This window comes from Leopardus geoffroyi, chromosome A3 (assembly GCF_018350155.1).
Source record: "Leopardus geoffroyi isolate Oge1 chromosome A3, O.geoffroyi_Oge1_pat1.0, whole genome shotgun sequence".
Taxonomy (NCBI): Eukaryota; Metazoa; Chordata; class Mammalia; order Carnivora; family Felidae; genus Leopardus; species Leopardus geoffroyi.
In genome coordinates this window covers 84,729,754-84,753,553 of record NC_059336.1, presented here as the reverse complement: position 1 = coordinate 84,753,553, position 23,800 = coordinate 84,729,754, and the positions used below count along the sequence as shown (strand labels likewise).

The window sequence follows — 23,800 nt, the reverse complement described above, 5'->3', positions numbered from 1 at the left end:
TGGCATGAGTAAAGTATGAATAAAAGGGTGTGGATATCATCATTCACCTTTTTATGTATTTATTTGCCAATTTTTTGGCATAATTAATTTAATTTAATTTATTTATTTTTAAACTATTTTATTTTATTTTTTTCTTTCCCATTTTTTAATATGAAATTTATTGTCAAATTGGCTTCCATACAACACCCAGTGCTCATCCCAACAGGTGCCCTCCTCAATGCCCATAATTTAGACTTTGAGGAAGAAATGATAACGTGTTTGCAGTTAGGTCTAGGATTCTCAGAGTGATTCATTGTAGAGTGGAATTGCCATGCTTTTAAGTAAGTTGTGGCATATAAAATTCCTAGAAATTTTCTACCCATTGTTTGTTCAGTGGAAGAACACTTACTAAACTTGTGTCAGATTTGGGGCATGTTGTCAAAGGCACAGTCGTTGTCCCAACACTTTGGGAAAAAAACGCATTAGAAATGCAAGAAGAATTTTGTAAGTCATGAAATGACCAGACTGAAGACATAATTGGTGTTGGTGGTGGGAGTTTGTATTTTCTTCTGCATTTCTAACTTTTTCAGTACTTTAAAATTTTCTGCAATGAGTTCTTATTACTTTGATATTCAGAACAACAGCAGGAATAGCAAAGCATTAAAAAGGTCTGTCCCTGAGAGTGGAGATAATAGAGTAAGGCCTTTGTGGAAGCTTGAAGGACGATTACAGGCAAAAGAATTTTATATCTGACAGGAGGAATGAAGAAAGACTATATGGGAAGAAATCTGGGGGTGATCCTCATGACAAGTAAACACCGGTTGCCAGTCTCTGGCCCTCCTGTTGCCTGACATATCCTCTGGTTGTCTGAAGTCAACCTTTATCCTGCTAGTTGATGCCAGAAACTTCTATGCCTACCCTCAAACCTTCAAATGTTTTTCTTGTGTCCAATGAATAGATTTTTAATCTCTTTAATCTTCCATAGAAGACTTCTGGTTATCTGCCTCTGGTTGTACCGCCCAATTTTACTGCTCATTAGATGTCTTGATTAACCTTCCTGCCACACAGGCCTACTCTGCATTCTCTGATGAACTTCTTTCATCTCCTTTTCCTGCTTTAGTTTTGGAACTTTGTTTCTCACCTTCTGACTAAAACTCTTACACATAATTCAAATCTTGGTTCAATAGTTCAATTCACAATGCTTCCACACAGGGATTCAGTGTATTATCTTTTACTATTTAGGCACAACAGCACAGGTGTTTGACTTGAAATATCACTTAACATTTGAGTTACTGTCCCTCTCTCTCTCTCCTCTCACCACCCTCTCACCACGTACGTACGTACGTACACACACACACACACACACACACACACACACACGTACACACGTACACACGTGTTGTCTCTTCCGTCAGATTTCAAATTTCTTGAGGGTGAGAGCCATATATCTATTTTTCCCCCAATAGTAATAATGTTAAAATGGCACTTTGTATATAATTAGTACTCAGTAACAGTAACTACAAATACTTATGTACCAGGTGCTGCCCTAAGTACTTTATGTATTTAATTTATTTATTCCTCACAATATTCCTACAAGGTAGGAACTACTATTATCCCTTTTTGGCAGACAAGAAAAAAACAAAGACTACAGATTAGCACTGATTAGCACTAATATAGCAGCCACTAGCCATATGTGTTGATTTTAATTTGAATTAAATAAAAGATTAAAAGTTTTATTCCTCAATAATAGTCAGATTTAGAGTGACCAATAGCTTCATATGTCTGGGGATGAATGTATTGGACAGCACAGATTATAGACCATTGCAATCACTGCAGTAAGTTTTATTGGCCAGTAGTGGCCTATATGGTTAAATGACTTCCCCAAGGTCACAAAGCTAGTTAGTGTTAGAATCAGAAATTTGAACCCAGTCAGCCTGGTTCCATGTTAACTTGCTGCAAAGAATCAACATGAGCAGGGGCGCACGAACAAACACACACATACACACACAGATACAAACACATTCACTGAAGGCTGAAGAATGAAACCACTTGAATAAAATGAACATGAAAGCAGATTTTTCACTGTCAGATGGAAGTGCAGTAAAGAGACAACTGTTTTACCCAGTCTCATGCCACCTACTTGAGGCAGAAAAAGAGGATCTAAAGAAAGGTTCTCAGAGAGGTACCCATAGATATCCAGGTCTGGATGCAGTGTTCACTCATCACACCCACAAATGCATAACTTTTGATTTATCCAGAATAGAGGTTCTTCATCCTGGGTTGAACTTAGAGTATGAAACATCCACTGAAATATCAAAGTTCAGTATATTTGTGTCTATGCACTCTCTTCTTTGGAACAAATCCATAACTTTTATCAGATTCTCAAAGGGACGTGTGACTCCAAAAAATTTAAGAACCATTGATCTAGAATAATAAATTAATTATGCCATTAGTCTGGAATTTGAACTTGATTATTTTAAAGCTTGAGTTATTAAAAAATTCTCACTCATTTTTGATGGTTATGTAAATTGGTACCAACTTTCCAGAGACCACTGTGACAGAATCTCTCCAAATTTAAGAAAATGTTCTTTGAATCAGCAATTTCCCTTATGAGTGTCTGTCCTCTACAGATATTTGAGCATGTATGTACACAATAATATATGTAGAATACTATACTGTAGCCTTGTTTATAAAAGTAAAAAACAGGAAGTAACCTGAGTGTTCATGAACAGAATGATTAATGAAATAAGGTAAGAAATAACAATATTTGGAAAACTATGCAGCAGTTGAAAGGGATAAGACAGATTTATTGTATTACATATAAACATACTGTTGAATTAAAGGAAAATTGAAAACTGTATGGTTTTAAAAAGCTTAAAGGTTATGTATACTTGTAAATGTGTAGAAACAAGCTTGGAATACCAGTCTAAATACTTAACAGAGATAGGGGTGATCATGGGAGCTGGGAGACAGGGGATGAGAAGGAACTTTCACTGTTTATTCACTTCTATTCTGGTTATATTTTTATAACCAAAATGCATTTATTTACTACTTTCATAGTTTAAAAAAAGCAAACAATGCAAACAAAATTTGTATTGGGCTATAATATAGCTCTTTAATTTACCAGGAAAATTGATCTTTCTTTTCTGCAACCCAGATTTTCCATACTTCTTGTAATAAATAAGAGTCATATACAATTTTTAGGTCAAATAACTAAGTGTATGCAGCCCACCAAAGTTATTTTCATAAAGTAGTGCTTTGACCAGGATGCATCTTTAGATGATTACCTGTAGATCTTCAGTCTCCAATATGGTATATAAATATCCCCAGTGGTAATGATGATGATGACGGTGATGGCAATAATGATAGTCATGATGATCTAACAGTGACCAAACTCTATTTCAGATACTGGTCTAGATGCTTTATGGGTAGTAACTCATGTAATTGTCATAACCACCCTATGAAGTGGACACTACTCTTATTGTCGTGTTATAAATGAGGCAACTGGAGTACAGAGAGCTTAAGTAATCTGCCAAGCTCATATGACTCTGAGAGGCAGAACTGGGATGCATAATGGGCTGTCATTCCAAGGTCTACATGTCTCACCATGATGCTCTTCAGGCACAAACCCAGTTTTCCAGCCTCATTTTTCACTCCCCCTCCAATCTTTCTACCTCCCCCACACACTGTGACTCAGTCCTTGTACTCTTCAGCATTTTCCAATATCCTGTGTGTTTCTGAGGAACATGGGCTTTTATGTAATCCTGGGAAACACAGCTTGCAGATGCCTGGAACACAGGAGACCTGTAGCTTGTTCTTTGACCACATCATTTCCTCTAATTTCCACATGCTTTCAAGGCTCTGATCAAACACTGTCTCTTCCACGAAGTTTTTCTTGCTTTCTCAGCCTGAATTCCTTCCTCCTGCTCTGTTCCCAAAGCCCCTCTTTGTCACTTCTCTTATACCATACACAGCACATTTGGTCTTTTATAAGCCTTGTTGCTCTTTGTGTTCCCCCTGCCCCCGCCGTTGATTTGACGGTTTCTGGAGGCAAGGGTCAGCTCTGGTTCATCTTCTACAGTGTACTGCCTTAGTACCAACTTTCTCAATTTATTTGAATTGGTGGAATTGTTAAGAAGGATGCTTAATATTTGGATCATTAGAGCCAATTAACTTAGACACTTTCTGAGCAGAGTTTTATGTCTGTACATAAGAACTTAGAGTTCCATTTTAGCAAACGAATGTGTTTAAAAATTATCAGCAGAACTGTTTCATGTGTAACATGTTTAAATAATAATAATAAATAATAATGCTAATAATATTGGTAGTAATAGATAAGATTTATTTAGCACTTAAAATGTGCCAGTACTTTAACTGTTTCACTTGACATTTGAACAAATATTTGAGGTTGGCACTATTAAATCTCTTTTTTCTTAATGGAAAAGCTCAGGCTTGCATAGGTTAAAATATGTTGCATGGGCTCAAAGAGGTAGTCAGACTCTGAGTCAGGATGTGAAGTCTGATTGGTCTGATTCTAGAGCCAAAATTGATCTTTCTTTTTCCTAATGCTGACTTCCAGTAGTGTGCAGTGAAGCATCAGGGTGCAGCATTGTGTAGTGGGATCAGCGCGGGCTGGAGCTCAGGTAACAAGTCTAACAGTCCTGGTTCTTCAATTAATTACATAAACTTTGGATTGTCCATCAACATCTTTAGGTCTCATTTTCCCAAAGTGCTGAGGTGGGTTTGGGTAGTGGATCAATAAATATCTAAGGTCCCCACCAATTCTAGTCTCTGATTCTCAGAAGGAGCCAAAGCCTCTTTGACGTTTACCAAGTGTTACATATGGCACGTGTCAACAGCTGTGAAAATTTTATTTAATCCACTGTGTTTATTTTCTTCAACATAAAGGTGAAATATTTTTACATTTTCCCAATGCATTTCTCAGTAATAACATAGCCAGTAAAAATATTTTTGTTCGTGTAGAGCAGTGCTATTATATCTTAGCCAAAGAAAAAGCACACTATTATAAACTAGTGGAGAAAAAAAGCCTCATTTGTTATCAAGAAGGAGCAGAAATATAGCAATTATTATACTGCCCATTCCCTAATTTGACTTAAATTAGTGACTTTAAGTTATCAGAGGTTATGAAATATACCGTATGTGCACATAGGAGACAAAAATATTGCTTGCTAGTACCTACGTTTATGACATTAATCTATCTCTCAATGATCTAATATAAAATAAACCATTTGAAAGCAATTTCGTTGAAATACTTTCAGAAATGTTGAAATGAAAATATTAATCTTTTGGAAGTGTCATGCTGGATGTGTTTTTTTTTTTTTTTTTTTTTTTAAATCCCAGGAAGATGGGTTAGGGAGTGCTGAGAATAAAGAAACAGTCAAGAAGATGCAAAACCAAGAGGTAAAGATGTCAGCCCATAACCAAGAGTGCTATTTCCTTTTTGCCTTCCTCCTTTCCTCCCTCCCTCTCTCTTTTTGTCTTTCTGCTTCCTTTCTCTCTTCCTTCCATCTACAGATATTTCGGCAAACCTATGCTAAATAAAATACTATGCCAGACACGGGCATACAGATGTGAAACAAAGCAAGGCCTTATCCCTTGGAGCCTATAGACTGTCCATAGAGGTGGGTTCGTTTCTTTAGAGGGTAATAGACTGAGGGTCCATACTTCGTCTACTCATGGATACTCACGTTAGCCTGGTGCCTATTCAACAGGTCCTTTTAAATTTGTTTTTCTCTGCCTGTTGAGCAGTGACACTCCTTCACGTTAGCATGCTTTCTTACTCTTACTCAGTGTACTTTCTCCTTAACCACAAGTAAATAAATAATAGGAAAGCTAATTTAGTCTTTTAAGAACACTGAAAAATGTTCAGTGTATATGATTAAAGTCATTCCAGAAAAATGTAATTGGGGCCGGGAGTGAATGCGTTTTTCCACCTCTGATGCACAGGTGTATTTTATACCTATCTATATAGTTTCTTTGCAATAGGAAGAGAGGACAATTGTACCTCAATTATGATGAAAACTCTTCAATAACTTGTTACTTCACCTAAAATAAAATCCAGTCTGCTGTCTGAGGTCCAGGATGATCTAGCCGTTTCTGCTTCTGCTTCATCTTGTCTCCTTTCTGTACCTTCATTATGCCATGGTCTTTTCCAATGTCATCATCCCAAACTGCAGTGTTGATTTCATTTTTTGCCATCATATTATAGTTCCTCTCTGGTTTGTATTTGCTTACTTGTTTATTATTTGTTTCCTCTGTAAGATGCAAGCTCCGTGAGGGACTCTGTCTCTCTTGTTTGCTATTATGGCCATAGGGCCTAGCATAGATGTCTGGTACATATTTGCTCAATAAATGAATGAATGAATAAATGAATGGGCATACTCATTTGAAACTTAGACAAAAACACAATGGTCAGTATTCTACAAGATGGAATAAGTTGTTAAGGGTATGAATTGGAAGTGACACAGCTTGGGTTCCAATCCCAGTTTTATCATTTACAAACTATGTGACCTTGGGGGAAATCACTTCCCCTATCTGTGCCTCAGTTTCTAGAGAATGAAGGTAATAATGGTATCTACCTCAAAGTTTGTTGTGATTATTAAAGTAACACCTTTAAAGTACTTGGACCAGTAAATGCTAAAGAATGGTCAGGAGGTTTCATATTCAAGAATTTCAGAAATGCTTATCAACCACTGTTTGAATGCCAATGAAGGTTTGGAGGTGGAGGGTCCAGTGGCTCTTTGCTTAGTCCAGGGTGTGAACCTGAGAGCTGGCAGTCCTTGCCAGAGCTGGGTGGACCATAGAAGTCCCTCCCATATGGCTGGTCTGGGACATCCCAAATGTACATGGCCCTGTCTGGCTTTACGGATAGAAACAATTGAAGGCTATCCACACATAGGTGCAGTGTGGATCTGGCTATCAGTGACAGTATTTCACTAACAGTTCAGAGGGAAGTAGTGGCGAGATAACTCAGCTAATGCCTGCCCCCAGCTGCCAGCTTCCAGAGCGTCAGGGGTCTGCCAGACAGAAATGACAAGACATTGACAGTTTTTAGACTCTACACTGCAATTTGATTCATAGTCAAGGTTTGTAACAGGCTGAAAGTGATTCATCAGTTCATTTTTGCAGATAAACGAGCAGTCCCTTGTTTCCTTGGAAACTTGGACCTGGGCATATGTAGCTCAGAATGTGCACCCTCATGTTTTCAATTGAGCAGATACAGGGTGAGTTTCTCCCAAGAGATTCAATATGTTGCCTTAAACAGAAGAAGCTAGAATAGGAGAGAATTGCCATATTAAAATTGGATGCTACAGACATGGCTAGATCTCTCAAAACACAGTAATGCTGAATAAAAGAGACAGACACTCTTAATCTGGCCCTCACTGGTTTAGCAATTTGCATAATTTATTTTTCTGAATTGAAAAGGTGTATGTACTTCTTGAAATATTCCTTTGTATACATTTAGAATGTCTGATGTTTACACTGCTTACTCTTTGGGGATCTTCATGAGCTAAAATCAAGCTCTAAACCCCAATTTCTGCACAGTGGCATATAGGGAACTAGATAGATAAATTCTTGTTCCGGAATATTTATGACAAACATGAGGCGGTGTTAGCTTTTTAAAATGAAGTCTTAAATATAGGGTTATTTTTAGTTCCCAAGATGCCCCCAGTGCTTCCCTCAGCTTAGAGTTCTCTGAAACTTGCATGTTTTCCCGTAGCATGTTTAAAATGCCTGCTACTTTCTACTAATAATAAAAGCTTCTTTTGTGTTAGGCAACATGCTGAACCTTCTGTATACCATCTTTCAAATTCTCTTGTTTTTCCATTTAGCAAATGAGGAGATCGATGTTCAGAAAAACATCATTTTTAATGGTGAGGCCAGAAGTTGAGCACAGGTGTATCTGAGTCCCAAACCTATGCCTGTTACTCAGAACCTACTTTATCTACTCTGATAAGGCAGAGTGGAAGGATGGGGTGTTCTGTTTAATTAGCATTCTGGTTAATAAAAAGTCACAGATCTATCATGTATAATTTACTAGCAGCTACAATATTAGAATAGGGCAATATTAGAATAGGGCAGGAAGATAGTAACTCAATGTGAGCTGAAAAACACTTAGCATGAGTAAGAGTCAGAGGTGCTACAAAATAGTATGGGTATCATGTGAAGGTGTATTCCCCCTCTCACTGGGTCTGTAATTAGAGACTAAAATACCACATGGAAAGCATGTAGTAGAAGAGGTTTCTGCTCTTTTGTGAAAGATGATGTTGGAGTTGCTTAACGGTTATAAGACTATGAATCTAGATAACAGAGACCACAGTGAGTGAGATTTAATCTTTGCTGATTCAGAAGGTACTTCAAGGCTTTTCAGTACTTCAAGGACATCACTATGACCATCAATTATGAGTCCTGAAATGTGAGGAAATATTGGATTTCTGGCTAAAAGAAGGCCGGCTAAGACAAACTTTTTTTTTTTTTTTTTTTTTTTTTTTGATTCTTTTAAACTATTGCCAGAAACCAAAGTTACTCCTAGATCTGGAGTCTGCAAACTTTTTCTTTAAAGGCCCAGTTAGTAAATATTTAAGCTTTGTGTACCATATGGTCTCTGTCATAGCACTTGACTCTGCCATTATAGGATGCAAATGACTATAGACAATATGTAAATGAATGAACATGGCTAAGAATGTTTTTATTTATAAAACTATTTGGTGATGTAGATTTATAAATTTCCAATCCCTGCTCTAGATTAAACATCCTAAAATTGTCATACATATTTCCTTTTCTAGTGGTTATACAAAAAGTCAAACCTAAAAACCTAATCACAATGGTTTAAGATCATCCAAGAGGCTTTTTCTCTTCATGTATATCAGACATAATGCATCAAAGATCATACCGTGTCAATTGATTTCCTTGAAAAAGAGAACCAATAGAAGAAGTGTATTTGGAAGTGATTTCCAACATTTAAAAAACTACTTGGAAAAAAGAGATCTCAGAATAGCATCTGGGAAATTAACTAGGACCATCAATTGTGCTGAAATAATCACCAAGGATTTAGTTGACACATAGCCAATGTTCAATATGATGACTGTGGCCAAGAAGTATTTGTGAAAGTAACTACAAATGAATTTAGAGGAAATTGTAATTTTCCCCTTTAGTTATTTAAGTGATAGGAAACCCATCAAAATGATGACAAATGTTACAAGCTGACTTTGCTCCGTGGAAATGATGTTCAAATAATACAGTGCCTGAGCACCTCTGCCTAATTACCTAGGCACTATAGTGACAGATAGTTTAGAAATATTGAGGTAGCTATTGATAAAGCACGTGGAAAATGTGAATATTCTTCAAATTTCTGACAGCGGAGATGGACACGGAACTCCTGGTTTAAATGGAGAGATCATGGCTTCTTTCCTGGATTTAGCTCATTTCAGGTCCATTGAGCATGCGTTAGAATCAGTCGTGGTTTTTCAATGGGACATCATTTTTACCCCTGATTTAGAATACAGTAAACCACTATTTTTTTTTCTTTTTAAAGAAAGAAAGCTTGCCATTGACTTACGATTTAAAAATATCTAGCATATGAAGAAGGCATGCTCACAACATTCAAAGCAACTTTATACAGAGGAAATTCTGGGGTAGGGGTATCTCTGGAGCTGTTACTTATGAAAGTCTGGATTAGCCATGTGACCTCTCAGCCTCATTTTCTTCAAGTTTAAGATGAGGTCAACAATATGTAGCTCAATGTCCATTGTGGGGATTAAGTGATATAATATTTGGGGAAACATTCTGTTCTACAAAATAGATAAAACTATGGCTATGATTAATGTTACCAAATGACTTAAAAAATGGCTACACTAAGAATATTTAGGCAAAACAAAAATTAATTCAATGAAAATTAATTCACTTAACTCTCTTCTTTCCTAAAAAAAAAAAAAAATCTGCTTTGGGTAAAAATAATTAATGGAGTATCCAGGTGTCAGGATAGCCACAGTTTTCATATTAATAAGGATCACACTACATGGAATTTTTCTGACTGTGGCTTCATTTAGAAATCTTAGAAATTGGTGATTCCTTTCTTGACTGAGTGCATGGGGACTTTCCTTTTGGCATCCTGTCCAGAGGGATTTATTGGCTTAGTCTTTGACTATCCATTTCTGTGGCCACATTGAAAAATGTTTACTTCCAACTAGTTAAATTCATGATTCTGCTTGTGTAAAATTCCTTGTGTCTGTTTCCTAATGAGAAAAAAGCCAAGTCGATAGACCTGGGTTGGTGAGGCCCTGAATAATCTATTTTTTTCTATTAGTATTTCAAGTAAGGCAAATCTAGAGTTATTCAAGTCATAATGTTTTACATGAAAGCTTGCTATTTAGTTGGCTAAATATTTAGTTTTAGTTGATAAAGTAGTAAATATATATATGTATATAATTACATATAAGAATCATATAGGAGGGGCGCCTGGGTGGCACAGTCGGTTAAGCGTCCGACTTCGGCCAGGTCACGATCTCGCGGTCCGTGAGTTCGAGCCCCGCGTCAGGCTCTGGGCTGATGGCTCAGAGCCTGCAGCCTGTTTCTGATTCTGTGTCTCCCTCTCTCTCTGCCCCTCCCCCGTTCATGCTGTGTCTCTCTCTGTCCTAAAAAGAAATAAACGTTGGAAAAAAAAAATTTAATAAAAAAAAAAGAATCATATAGGATAATATATACATACTATATAGGAATCAGGTGGCTTATCTTAACCTGAAAGAAAAACTGCAATAAATTATTACTTAAATGTGAATTCTTCCACAAACTTTCTTCCCTTTACAGTCTGTCTCTGAACTACTCACAGATCTTGGAATAATTTTCCTGCTTAGGTTCAACTCTTCAATAACTAAAAATCCATAGATCTTGCAGTTCATTCTGTAACAAATTTCGATTCCTCCAGTTGTTTTTTTTACATTAGAAACAGAGTTAATGCTTAATGGGGACTTGGTCTGTGTGAGATGGTGTGTTAAGTATCTTTTTTTTTTTTAATGTTTATTTATTTTTGAGAGAGAGAGAGAGAGAGAGAGACAGAGAGACAGAGCTTGAGCGGGGAAGGGTCAGAGAGAGAGGGAGACACAGAATCTGAAGCAGGCTCCAGGCTCTGAGCTGTCAGTACAGAGCATGATGGGGGCTTGAACTCACAGACTGTGATATCATGACCTGAGTCGAAGTTGGACACTTAGCCGACTGAGCCACCCAGGTGCCCTAGTGTGTTAAGTATCTTACTTGAAAATTTTTTCACCTTTATAACAACAATATCTACCCTGGGGAGTAGATATTATTACTATTATTTTAAAGGTGAGGAAACTAGGGGCGCCTGGGTGGCTCAGTCAGTTAAGCATCCGACTTCGGTTCAGGTCATGATCTCACAGCTCATGAATTTGAGCCCCCCATCGGGCTCTGTGCTGACAGCTCAGAGCCTGGAGCCTGCTTAGGATTCTGTCTCCCTCTCTCTCTGTCCTTCCCCCGCTTGCACTCTGTCTCTCTCTCAAAAATAAATAAACATTAAAAATTTTTTTTTAATTTAAAGATGAGAGAACTAAATATTAAGGAATAAAATTGTTTAAGGACATACATTTAATGGGTGGTATAGCCAGTATTCAAACCTAAGGCAGTTTGACATGAATGTATGTATGTATCATATATATTGCATATGTTCTATATATTATATGTTGTATATGTGTGCCATATTGTATGTATGCATAGATGTATTTGTAATATATGCCTAAATATGTACTATATGCATACACACATACATATATATTTCATGAACACATAAATAAAATACCTCAGCTCATTGCAACTGCAGCATACAATTTACATGGTCACTTACATGTTTTTTGCATTTCTACAAAGGAATTTGCAATGAAAGCCATTAAATAGGATGCAATTTGTAAGCCTTTCATTAAATAATGATTCTCAGCTGGATTTCTGAGAAGGGAATACTAATGCAACCATATGTAACTAGCATTGCAAGAAATTAGCGTTGCTGATTTAGTCTTGAATCAATCATTTTAAGCTATGCATTAGACTCTTTGCTGATACGTTTCTGTCTCAGACAACTTAGCACAAATTGTGGGCTGAATACAGTCATGTTCAGAGTATAATTTTTGTGAAATACCACTAACATTTCAAGTTTCTTGGATTTGGTAGGTAATGATCAAATCCATATGCAGAAAGTAAAAATGCTGCCACTCAGGGTCCAGTGGCTAATTACTAATCTCTAACATGTATTTCTCGGGCATGAGGTTAGGCGGTAAGTCAAGTTTCCAATGCCAACCAAAGTTAGATTTCTGAACATGGGAGCTGGAATGAGTTAGGGTGTGGGTGTGGCTGCTGTGTATTAAAGTCTCTAAAGCCCTAATCTGGTTGCCAAGATTTGAAAATGTTTTGAGACATTTTGAGGTTTTCCTGGAAACTGTGTTATTGGGCCAGTTCTACCACATTTTCTCCAAGTTTGAAGCAATGAAGTATGCTATTGTCCATGCTTATTTTATTAGTCACAAGAAGCTGTTTTAATAACAATGATGATCAGAGTTTTAGCTAAGAGAGATCATGAGAGAAGAAGCAGAAGAATTCTAAAGAACTAGATAAGTTAGGTCTTCTGGGGGAGAAAATGTGCTAAGAAGCCTTAGTTGGTAAGGCATGCCAATTTGTTGCCCCTCCAGGGTCTGAACTGCTCCCTTTAGACAGAACTCTATGGAACCTACACCATAATTGTATTTGATTGTTATTTATCTTAACTTTATTTTATTCTATAATAGCTCCCTTCCCCTACTTATACTTTGACTAATTGGTTATTTTTATTCTGAGGAATGACATTGGTGTATTGCTTTCTCATGGTGTCATTTAACTGGTTTTTCTTTTTCCTGCCTACTAGTGATTGATTAGATTATGGTTCAGAGTTTTGACCAAGAATTCATAGGTAATGCTGTGTCTTTCCTATTGTATCGTCTCCATAAACACATAACATCTGTTTAATCAATCAGTGAGTGGCTTCCTAGGTGGTGTCCCTCTGCTCCATCCATTATAAAATTTCCTATAAGTCTTTCACCTAATGATTTTGGCAGCTATAGATGAAGGCTACCTTGATCCATTATTTCATTAGGTAGTACTAAAATGTTTTAGAATAAAGTCTATTCCAGCTAAAAGGAGAATGTGAGGTTGGTGACACCTCCTGAGAAAAAGCCAAGGACACTATACAGGGACAGCACAACAGTACAGAACAACTAAACAATATGATTCAATTGGACAAGCTTATAAGATATAGTCAACATTCTCAAGTATATGTGATAAATATATTTGCCAGTGGCAGCAATAAGAAAACCTCCAGGCTGGTGGAGAAGCCAAAGCCCCAACACAAAATTGCTCACAGTAAAGGCTCAAGAACAGAATGGTCTTAATCTTTATGCTCCTTGATGTGTCTTCTAGTGGAGTCCAGGTGGTTTCAGTTTCATCCAAGCCTCAAATTCCAAGGAAGATAACAAGGTGACTGTCATATCTCATTTTATGAATGTTGTACATCTAATTCTTCCAAGGTAAATATTTCGTTAAAACCAAACAAATTGTAGAGGCCAAATTGCCTTGCCGTTTCTTAGTATATTTATCCCATAATAACAGCCATCAATATCGGTGGTTTGAATGTCTTCAAAAATAAACAACTACCAACAAAAATAAAACAAAGCAAAACAGGTTTAGGATCTGTTTTTTTTTTTTTATTATTATTCATGCCTTTCTGCCTTTCCCAACTGATATTCCTCATCTCTACCATAGACAACAGAAAATTATTTGAGTAACTATTTTCTCAGTTATCCCAAGGATGGTTCATAACCAGTAACACTCTGGATTCATAGGAAAGAGGGGAATTCATTACTTAAAGTAAAAGTCTAAAGGCATTAGGCCTTAATTCTCTTGTGGGACCCCAATGGAGAAAGGCTGCTAAACTGTAAATACTTAAGCATCTTGGTTAGCCTGAAAGATCCTTGAAAACATTTCTTGTTCATCTTTGTCTTCACCATGTTGCCTAGCTCAGCACCTCGTCCATAGCAAGCAATCAAATAACATTTGACATTCATTGAATAAGTGTTTGATTAAGCCTAGATACATGGCCTTGGTTGTCATAGTCCACAGAACTTGCTCTTTTGCAAGAAACATAAAAATAGTGCCAACATTTCTTATTGCTCTCCTTTCCAAACATTTCTGTCCCTTTCTTCTTTTATTTTCTTTATAGAACTTATTGTCCAACAGAACCTATATTTTTACTAATTTTTATATTTCCCTCCAGTAGAATAAATATTTTTTTGTTTTGTTCACTGCTTTTCTCCCACAGTGTCTAGGTTAGTACCTGGCACAAATGTATAATAATAAATATAAGAATAATAATATAATAATATTATAAAAATATAATAATATATTATATGAAATATTATAATATGAAATAATATTGAATAATTTCAACTCAATATTCAATTATTGAATAATTCAATAATATTCAATTTTCATATTGAAATAATATGAAATATATATGAAATAATAAGTATATAAAATATATTTAAAATAATAAAATAAAATAAAAAATAATAACATTTAACAACATAATAATAAAAATAAATATATAAGGAACAGATGAATGTTCTGAGTATTCCTTCTTATATGAAATGTATGAATGGCATGCTTTCTGTCCATTTCTTTAACTCCATATATGTGTATATTGCCCAAATATTCCCAAATTCTTTTGTCTTTATCTTCAATGTTTAAATAAAACAACTCAAACCTATTTCCTATGTAACTATAGGAAACCCTATCCCTGAATTATTTTGCTGATTACTGGTAGGTGCCTAGACGTCCCATTCATTGTCTATCACTTCTCTTCCTGGGCCTATCCCAAAACTGCTCTGTTATTGCCATTCGCTCCCCAGGTAGTGCTTGGGGAGGCTATGGCTTTTTCTCCTCCTGACTTCTCCCCGAATACAAATACAACTTCTACCCCTATTTCCCCAGTTTCCGTAAAAGTCGCATTAGATTGCCATGATTAACCACCTTTGCTGAGGATTTGGGGAAATCATAAGAGCCACTCAACATAGACAACTCTGGAACAAACAGTGCAGGTCATGAGGTTTGTTGGTCACAATCTGTCATGAGAATCACCTGCTGGCCATTTCTTTCCTGGGACCTAGGTCGTCTGTTATGTTTGTGGGGCCCATGCCCTCTATGTCAGTCTCCTTCCCCCTTTTCTCTTTTCTGGTCTATACACTTAGTCCTTCTCAAAGGCCTGAATTCTTTTTTTTTTCTCCTCAAATTGCTGGTTACTTTCCATTGCTAATGGCTTTCCTTCTAGACCTGGCTTTAAGACTTGCCTTTGAAAACTAAAAGAGCCCATTTCATTTCTCCAATGAAAACAAATCATTCCCCCATTTGATACATTCTCCTGCCACTTTCAGAGTGTGACATAATGTCCTTGTTTTACCCTGGGTTCCCTCTGGAGAGCAGAGTTCCTTCTTTTTTTGGAAGTGATCCTAGGGAACAAGAAATGGGATTTGAAGAGTAAAACAGTTCAAGGGTGCAATACTGAGCAGGCCACCAATGTAGTTAACACACTCAATCCTTCTGGCACTTTCTGAGGAACTGTGCAGGCATGTTTCAGAATCCTCTGAAAGAACAGAAGGGGAAAGCCTTTAGCCGCTCTTGACACTTCTGGGCACATAATGGATATCTGCATGTGTGACTGTCAGCTGGGTATCGCAGAATCAGAGGATCTCCAGGGCATATGCCATATGATTGAGAGAGGCACTGCAGGGTATCCCTGTGTAAGACTGGCTGCCAGAGCTGTGGCTGGGATAAAAGGCAGGCTGAAAGCATAGAAGGTGGTGCCCCCACATTGTTAAATACAAAATTTAACACTGGGCAGGAACTCAGAATTTCTACGCCATTACTGACCGCATGAACTGGGACAAATCCCTTTACTTCTCTGAGCTTACATTTCTTCAAAATAAATAATGCCTTATTTCCGAGGATTATTGAAGTTCAGAGATAATTCAACTAAAACATAAAACAGTGAAGTCAAGCAGGTAATATGTATCCCAAATAGATTTATTATAATATATACACTTAATGTTAAAATCTTACGTGACTACCCAAATCAAAGTCAAGGAATAATAAATCATTTCTGTAGTAGTAGGCAATCAGATTTCCTTGATGAGGATGCTGATCCTTACTGTGGCGGGGGGTGGGGAGGTAGGTTCCCACATTTGCATTCTTTTCATCCAGAGAATATATGTGGAGTGTAGATGCCTTGAACCCATGGGAGCAGATATATGGCAAACGCGAGGGCATATTTGAGCCTCCTTGATGTGCAGAAACCTCATGCAGTGTTGGTGCCTTAACAACAGACACACTTAGGGCTGTAAATGAAGGAAGGTTGAGTAGCAATGTGGGAATGATCCTTCCTTAAAGGCGAAAACCTATCCCGTCAAGCCAACCACCACTCAAGGCTGTAGGCTCTCCCACTTCAGAGCAACATAGTTGTCACGCTCTCCCATGGGTACTTGTGGAAAGGTTAGCAATTGAGGGAAGGGATCTGACTGAAGCTTCAAGCTGAATATTGGAAAAGTAATTTATTATTCCTTCCAGGAAGTAACACATGTAACAAAACCATCACTGAAGTTTGCCTAGACAGGTGTAGAAACAAAGAAAAAAAAAAGTTAGAGAGGGAGGAAGCCAAACCATAAGAGACTCTAAAAAACAGAATAAACTGAGGGTTGATGGAGGGTGGGAGGGAGGGGAGGGTGGGTGATGGGCATTGAGGACACCTGTTGGGATGAGCACTGGGTGTTGCTTGGAAACCATTTTGACAATAAATTTCATATTAAAAAAAAAAAAAAGAAACAAAGTCCATCAAGATATACCCAGGCAAATCTGGATTTGTTTCTCAAAATACTATCATGAGGCATAAACTGAGCTGCCAGGCCAAGGTGAGGCCCATCCATTAAATGCTGCTAAAAGTTTTCTCTTGTCAGAAGTTCCAGGGAAGGAGCAAAATGATAAAAAGTGCCACATATTCTTTAATTGTTGTGTATTTAAAATACTAGAAGTTTTTGTTGCAGTTACTAAAAACATTAAAAGAGTAGTTCAGACTCCCACAGTCTATAATTAAAAAAAATCAGCTTTTGTAAACATAGTTAGGTTTGCCTGAAATCAAATCCTTTACAAAACAGGACAGTTGGTATTGTTGTCAATTACTGGTCACAGCAAGATACCTGTGACCGTTTCTGTCAATAAGTAAAAACACTGTGCTAAAAGTCAGTTCTTTGGGTAATTCTGGAACCAACTGAGTGATTTGGGCTTTGGCTTGGTTAGTTTATGTCATTTCTCTAATTCTTTATTTTACTGTGATTCTTTATTATTTATTTAAGGAAGTCTGTATCAAATGTGTTGACACAATTAACACTATATACTTATAAAATATTTATTAGTTTTAAAAGTTCTTTAATATTTGTTAATCTCATTTTTATGTCTTGATATTTCAGTTTGAAGTGTCTTTGTGTGTATATGTGCATGCACATGTGTCCATGTGTGTGCATTCGTGGTTGAACATATAAATAGAAAAACCTCATGAAATCATCTCATCTACAAGGTATTATTTCAGCAGAACTGAAAAACTTTTCTTCCATCAATGCGCTTCTTAAATCACTAATTCTAAGAATTCCAGTTTTAGTGGTTCATTGCTTGGGCTCAAGTGTTAGTCCTTCGTAATTCCTCTAAGCAAGGTGATACCTAAAGTCATATCATACATTGGATGTCTATGAGCTAGTTTGTCAGAAACGTTTAGTTTGAAGGAGGTGAATAGCTTGTAAGGGCATTGGGAACCCAGAGGGCAGAAGTGGAGTTACCACTGAAGAATAGAGTATGGTAAAAGACACAGAGAGGATGGACTAGAAGAATCTATGACCTGTAGTTCTCGCCGCCCTCTACATAACTCCAAGGGGATGCAAATTAGAAACTATCAAACTGACAAAACTCACACTTTTTTCCTCACATAAATGACGTCTTATCCTCAACAACTACTCTGTTGTCATAGCCATCAAAAAATGGGGAAGGCAGGGCGCCTGGGGGGCTCAGTTGGTTGAGCGTCCAACTTCGGCTTAGGTCATAATCTCACAGTTTGTATGTTGCAGCCCAACGTCAGGCTTGCTGCTATCATTGCAGAGCCTGCTTTGGATCCTCTGTCCCCCTCTCTTTGCCCCTTCCCCACTTGCTCTCTCTCAAAAATAAATTAAAACAAACAAACAAATGAAAAACCAAAAAAGAAATAGGGAAGGAAAATATCACTCTTGGAAGGGTGACAAGATAGAGCAGGAAAGAATCCCCATGGCCTGACCCCAAGGGGAGAGGAAGGGAAGCCCTTCTGGTTCTCAGGGACTGTGAAGAGAAAGTCAGAGATGGGTTGGGGCTCATCTTCTGAGTTTCCTAAAGAAGGCTGAGGCAGAGTGCCAGGCAAGGCATGGTCTGACCTATTAGTACGGGAGGCTGAGTGTCCTTAGAACACTGAGTATGAAACATGTGAGAATGAGCCAACATTCACCAAGTACCAAATGAGACCCTGCAGCAGACAACAGCCCAAGAATCATGTGGAGATCCACCATACCAATTGAGAAAAAAAAAAAGTGTGGGGGAAGAAACAGCTCTCACCAGAGGTTGAACTGTTAAAATGAGAAGAAAGAGGGTAGGGCACTGGAGGGATTTTATGTTAACTGAAGAAAATAAATATGCTACAGTTTTCCAGCACACCTGTGTCATGTGGATAATTTTATGGCAACAGCAACAGTTTTCAAGGAAAATATGTACCTTTGGAGATCTTGTCCATGTCATTCTAGGTGTTCTAATGGGAAGAATTCTAACATATCTTTATTCCAGGAACAAATTATAATGCTTTCCTCACTTTCTTAAAGGAAAGAAATAATAAATCAACCTTATGTGATCTGTTTCTGTCCTTAACACGACTTACAATTTTGTGAGATTCGATGAGAGGCTTCTATTCATGATGACTATTTGGTAGCTTTGATGGCTTTTTTTCTCTATGTAGGCCCAGACTGTGAACTTTTATCAAAAATAATATCTCTCAAGAACATAATGCCAGAAACTTGGAAAACTTACAGTTTTTTGGAAATCCTAATTCTGATGACTAAGCTAGTCTTATGTGTTGGGACCACTGCATAGATTCTAAGTGAAAGCAAGATGGTGGCAATTTTCTGAATAGGCCCATTGATGGAGGACTCAGGCTCCCTATCTTTAATGGCTGTGACTTGGGTGTCTGGTAGTGGGTGGCAATAAAAGTTATTTGAGATGTCACATTATACAAAATAATAATGACTTTTAAAAAAGGTGTGAATTGAAATGAAAAGACTGCACCTCTGAAGTTTCAAGACAAGCTATGCAATATAAATAATCAACATATCATTTGGCTTCAGTTTGAGTCCTAATTCTAAACAGCTTACACATTTTCAAGTCAGAGTTACAGGAAAAACATTGATAGCTAAATAAACAGAGTGAGTGCATGATTAATGTTTAAAATAGTAAACACTTCACATTTGTAGCATTCCTTCAACAGATTGGTCCGGGAGACCTTGTTTTCATTCCTGCTCTGCAATCTGCGTTTTATTTATTTATTCTCTTTATGTTGAATTCCTCTCTTTTAATTTACCTTTCATCTTAATTTACTCTAGGGGGCAAAGTGAAAATGTCTAAAATAAGTGAAAAATCTAAAACAATTAGAAAATTTAAGACTGAGCTATAATCAACTCTAAGAACATTACTGCCTTTTCCAGCAGGATGAATTGTAGGCAATAAAAAGATACCATTAGTAGCTATTTTCTTTAGACTTTTAAAGACTCATAAAGCTTCATCTTATATTTCTAACAAAGAAATAAAATCATTCAGGAAAATGTTGAGGGTAAGAAGAGGTGAGGTCTTTTTGCTTATTTGTACTTACTTTGTTAGGAGTTACATAAAAGTATAAGAAGAGTGAGGAGTTCTAAGGGGGGATTTCCCCTCACAGATTCCAGCAGCCCTAGCCAAGATGTGTTCACATTGTGTGATACTGAGTATCAACTAAAATTCAGCCATTGACCTATTAGGAAAAAAAAAAAAAATTAAGAAAGACATGTGATTTCTGTGTTTTTTAAAGATCAAAAAAAAAAAAAAGAGATGGCCTAGATATTATTCAGAGATAATGCTTGAATCATATTGGATTTCAGATGTGCTCTACCGATCTACTTTTTGAATGGAGAGAGCAAAAGGTCCTGTGCAAAAATCCTTAGTGTCCATGATTGGGTTGATAATGTGGGCATTGGGTACATTTTACAAAATGATAATGTGGGCATTGGGTACTGAGCATGTGGGTACATTTTACAAAATGTTAGCCACTGCCTCCCAATGGGAGAAGGATAGGGATATGTGATCCTGACAATTGTTGGTCATATGTCCTATGTCCTGGTTACTCAAAATAATTTCCATGAGTAGAAGTTTTGATCCCTTCCAGAGTCAAGATAGGCCCAGAACACAAATGCAGAGAACTCTTATTCATAGGAGAATTAACCAATGTAAGGATGGTCTAGGTGTACACATTCTGTGCATCTCTCTGGTTCTTCCTTTGCTCAGTGATATGCCTTCCTGGGATACTACCGATGTACTGTTGTGTTGCCCAACATCCTCCTTGGTCAAAGGTTTACCTTTGGGAGATAGTTTTGAAAATATCTGTTCATGATCCATTTGTCATTTTCCTATGTGATGTCTTTATGTCTGTAAAAGTAAAATCAAGTGTAATTCTTAGAAATCAACAGCCCATAAAAAAAAAACAAGTACACTTGATCACAGACAGAACTCTCCTGAGTCTGCCACTTTCCAGCAAGTGGAGTACCCACAAAGGAACATTTGGGTTCCAGGCTATTATGCTTGGTGGGAAGTCCTTGTGACTCAGCCAGAGGGTGCAGAAACCTAGATATTTGCAGACCATTAAGCAGACCATGTAATGGAGATTAACAGATATTTTCCCTCATCATCTGAAGGATATTATGCTTGATACTGTGTTTAGACAACTTGAAAAGCCACCTATGTGCAGATTGTAAAACACAGCACTCAGACAAAATAGGTGTTTATAGAATTGGTCTGAAAGGCCAAGGCATACCATACCCTCCCTCCTTCTCACCCTCTTCTGAGAATTTGCTGAGCACCTATTTTAGCCAGGTATTCTGGGGACCAAATGCATGAATCATTCCTTGAGGAATTTACAATCTAGGGTGAGTACAGACCTGTCAAGACCAAGCTATGAAGAACAAGGCAAACTAGAATGAAACAAAGCTTGTAATCCTGAGGTGAACCATAGGTTATCGACATGCTGAAGTAAGACTAATCTTCTAGGAAAAAATTCTTCTAGAAGGTGTGTTTTGAAAGATGTGTATGTAGGATTTCAATAGATATGAAAAGGAAAAGGTTTTAAGTCAAGCTGAGGGAATAATGCACAGTTGAAATGTAGGGAGGGAACTAGGCAATAGCAGAAGACCAACTTGAAACATGATTGGAGATCAGTGTGTTGAGGAGTGGAAATATTTCTTTAACAAACACTTTTCTAGCACTGGTGATGTGTCAGGAATTCATAGCAACTTACTGATGTCTGTGCTATTACTATCCTCATTTTACAGATGAGAAACCTGAGGCTCAGAGAGGTTAACTGGTGATGCACCACAGCCAGCAAGCCTCAAACCTGGATTCATGCCCAGGCTCTCTGGCTCCAGTGTCTGTGTTCTTCTTGGTAAGATGTGAGTCTCAGGACTTTGTACCATGTTCTTTATTCAATGAAGAGTCTTTGGCTGCTTTTTAAGGGGTTAATGATCTAATATAGGTGCTGGGAAATCATTCCAGTAATGGAATGATAGTTATATTAGAAATCACTAACACCGGCGCAGAGATCTTAAGCAGAAGAGAGTTTATATTTGTTGAAGCTTATTACATTAAAGACAGTGTGCTAGCCATGTCTTGTGCATGCACTGACTTTCCCTGGTTTTCACCTTGGGTGGAAAGAAGTCGTGTTAAAGGGAATAACTTCTACTTCACCAGCTCTTACCCCTAACTGCTGTTTTGGAACCTCATTTCCTCCCCCTCTCCCCCTGCCTCAATCTTCAGGCATTTGGGAAGCTTCTAAGGGGTCTTTCACATGTGCTTTGGAATGAAGCAGTCATCTACTAGTCCAGTGTTGTCCAACAGAAGTGTCTACGATGATGGGTCTGTTACTGAGACTGAGAAACCGAATTTTTAATTTTAATTCATTTTTTAAAAGCAACATATGTGGCTAGTGGTACCATGTTGGACAGAACAGCGCAGATTGGTATTTCCTGGGCACTTCTGCTGGTTACCACACTTCTCCCACTGAGTGTTTTTGGGTGAAGGCTCTCTCTCTAAACATGGCAGCTACCTCTGTTGGGAACATCCCTTTCTCCTGTACCACTGCTTCTGATTGGGACTACTGCCAACTCTCAGCAGAACCCACTGCTTCTACCAGGCATGGCCACTGCTGCTGACTTCTCCCCACAGTGCTGCCCTAGGGAGAAAGGCAAATCCCCAAAGAGTATATATTGTGCCCCCATATACTGTAGAAATTTTAGAAAAACAGCTCTTTCAATTTTTACTTTAAGTTATTGACAAGTGTATAGAATGGCAAATACCAGTATGTTAGGATTAGTCCTCTCAATCAACTTTGAGGTTTGTTTTCAAAGTTTGTCTTCTTGCCAGACCCCCTCCTCTTTGGGATGAATTTTCTTTCAAAGAGCTCTACAGTATGTAAGACATCTAAATTTGAGCAAGTTCAAATCTTGGGCAAATTAAAATGCTAGTTTAGGTGCAGATGAAGTGCTGTGATAAACACAAGTTACCTCATTTAACGCTTACAGCAAAAATACCTCCCCCAATAGAAGAAAAAATGAAACCCTGAGAGTTTAAATAATTTGCCAGAAGTCACCCAGCTTTATATATGGTTGAACCAGGATTCAAATCTAGGTCTCAGGTCTTGATTCAAATCAAGTCCAGCCTCTTTTTCCTTTATAACAAACTGCCCCTCTGTTAAGAGCCCATTGCAAAAAGAAGAGAATTTATAATTATGTAAGAGGTTTATGTGTATGTTATACTGATTTGAAATTTAAGTACATTGAAACGTTTTAAAAAAGAATGCATGTTTAAGAATAATTAGCTGAGGGTTGATGGGGGGTGGGAGGGAGGGGAGGGTGGGTGATGGGCATTGAGGAGGGCACCTGTTGGGATGAGCACTGGGTGTTGTATGGAAACCAATTTGACAATAAATTTCATATGAAAAAAATAGTAAAATAAAAAATTTTGAGGAGCCTTAAAAAAAAAGAATAGTTAGCAAATCTCAAACAGCAGGTTAGTGTATAGTTGCAAATTGTTGTTTTCAAAGTAGCTGCTGTTTTGAGCAGCTTTGGGATTTCATGTTTCAAACCTGTTTGGTGTGCACATGGTAAATCAGATATCAGAAATTAATACTAGGTCAGGTGCCTGGGTGGCTCAGTCAGTTAAGTGCCTAACTTTTGATTTTGGCTCAGGTCGTGATCTCATCGTTCATGGGATGGAGCCCCACGTTGGGGTCTGTGCTGACAGAGTGGAGCCTGCTTGGGATTCTCTCTCTCCCTCTCTCTCTCTCTCTGCCTCTTCCCAGCGCTCTCTCTCAAAATAATAAATAAATAAACATTAAAAAAAAAGAAAGAAATTTAGA

The 23,800-nt window shown here is 37.6% G+C and overlaps 1 long non-coding RNA gene across 1 annotated transcript in view; it reads left to right on the top strand.

The window, feature by feature from the left end:
* LOC123580876 overlaps positions 1 to 23,800 on the top strand; it is a 599,338-nt gene that overhangs the window by 32,582 nt on the left and 542,956 nt on the right. The window contains exon 3 of the long non-coding RNA XR_006703511.1: positions 21,720 to 21,829. This is a non-coding gene — a long non-coding RNA (uncharacterized LOC123580876). The remainder of the gene's footprint in view (positions 1 to 21,719; positions 21,830 to 23,800) is intronic.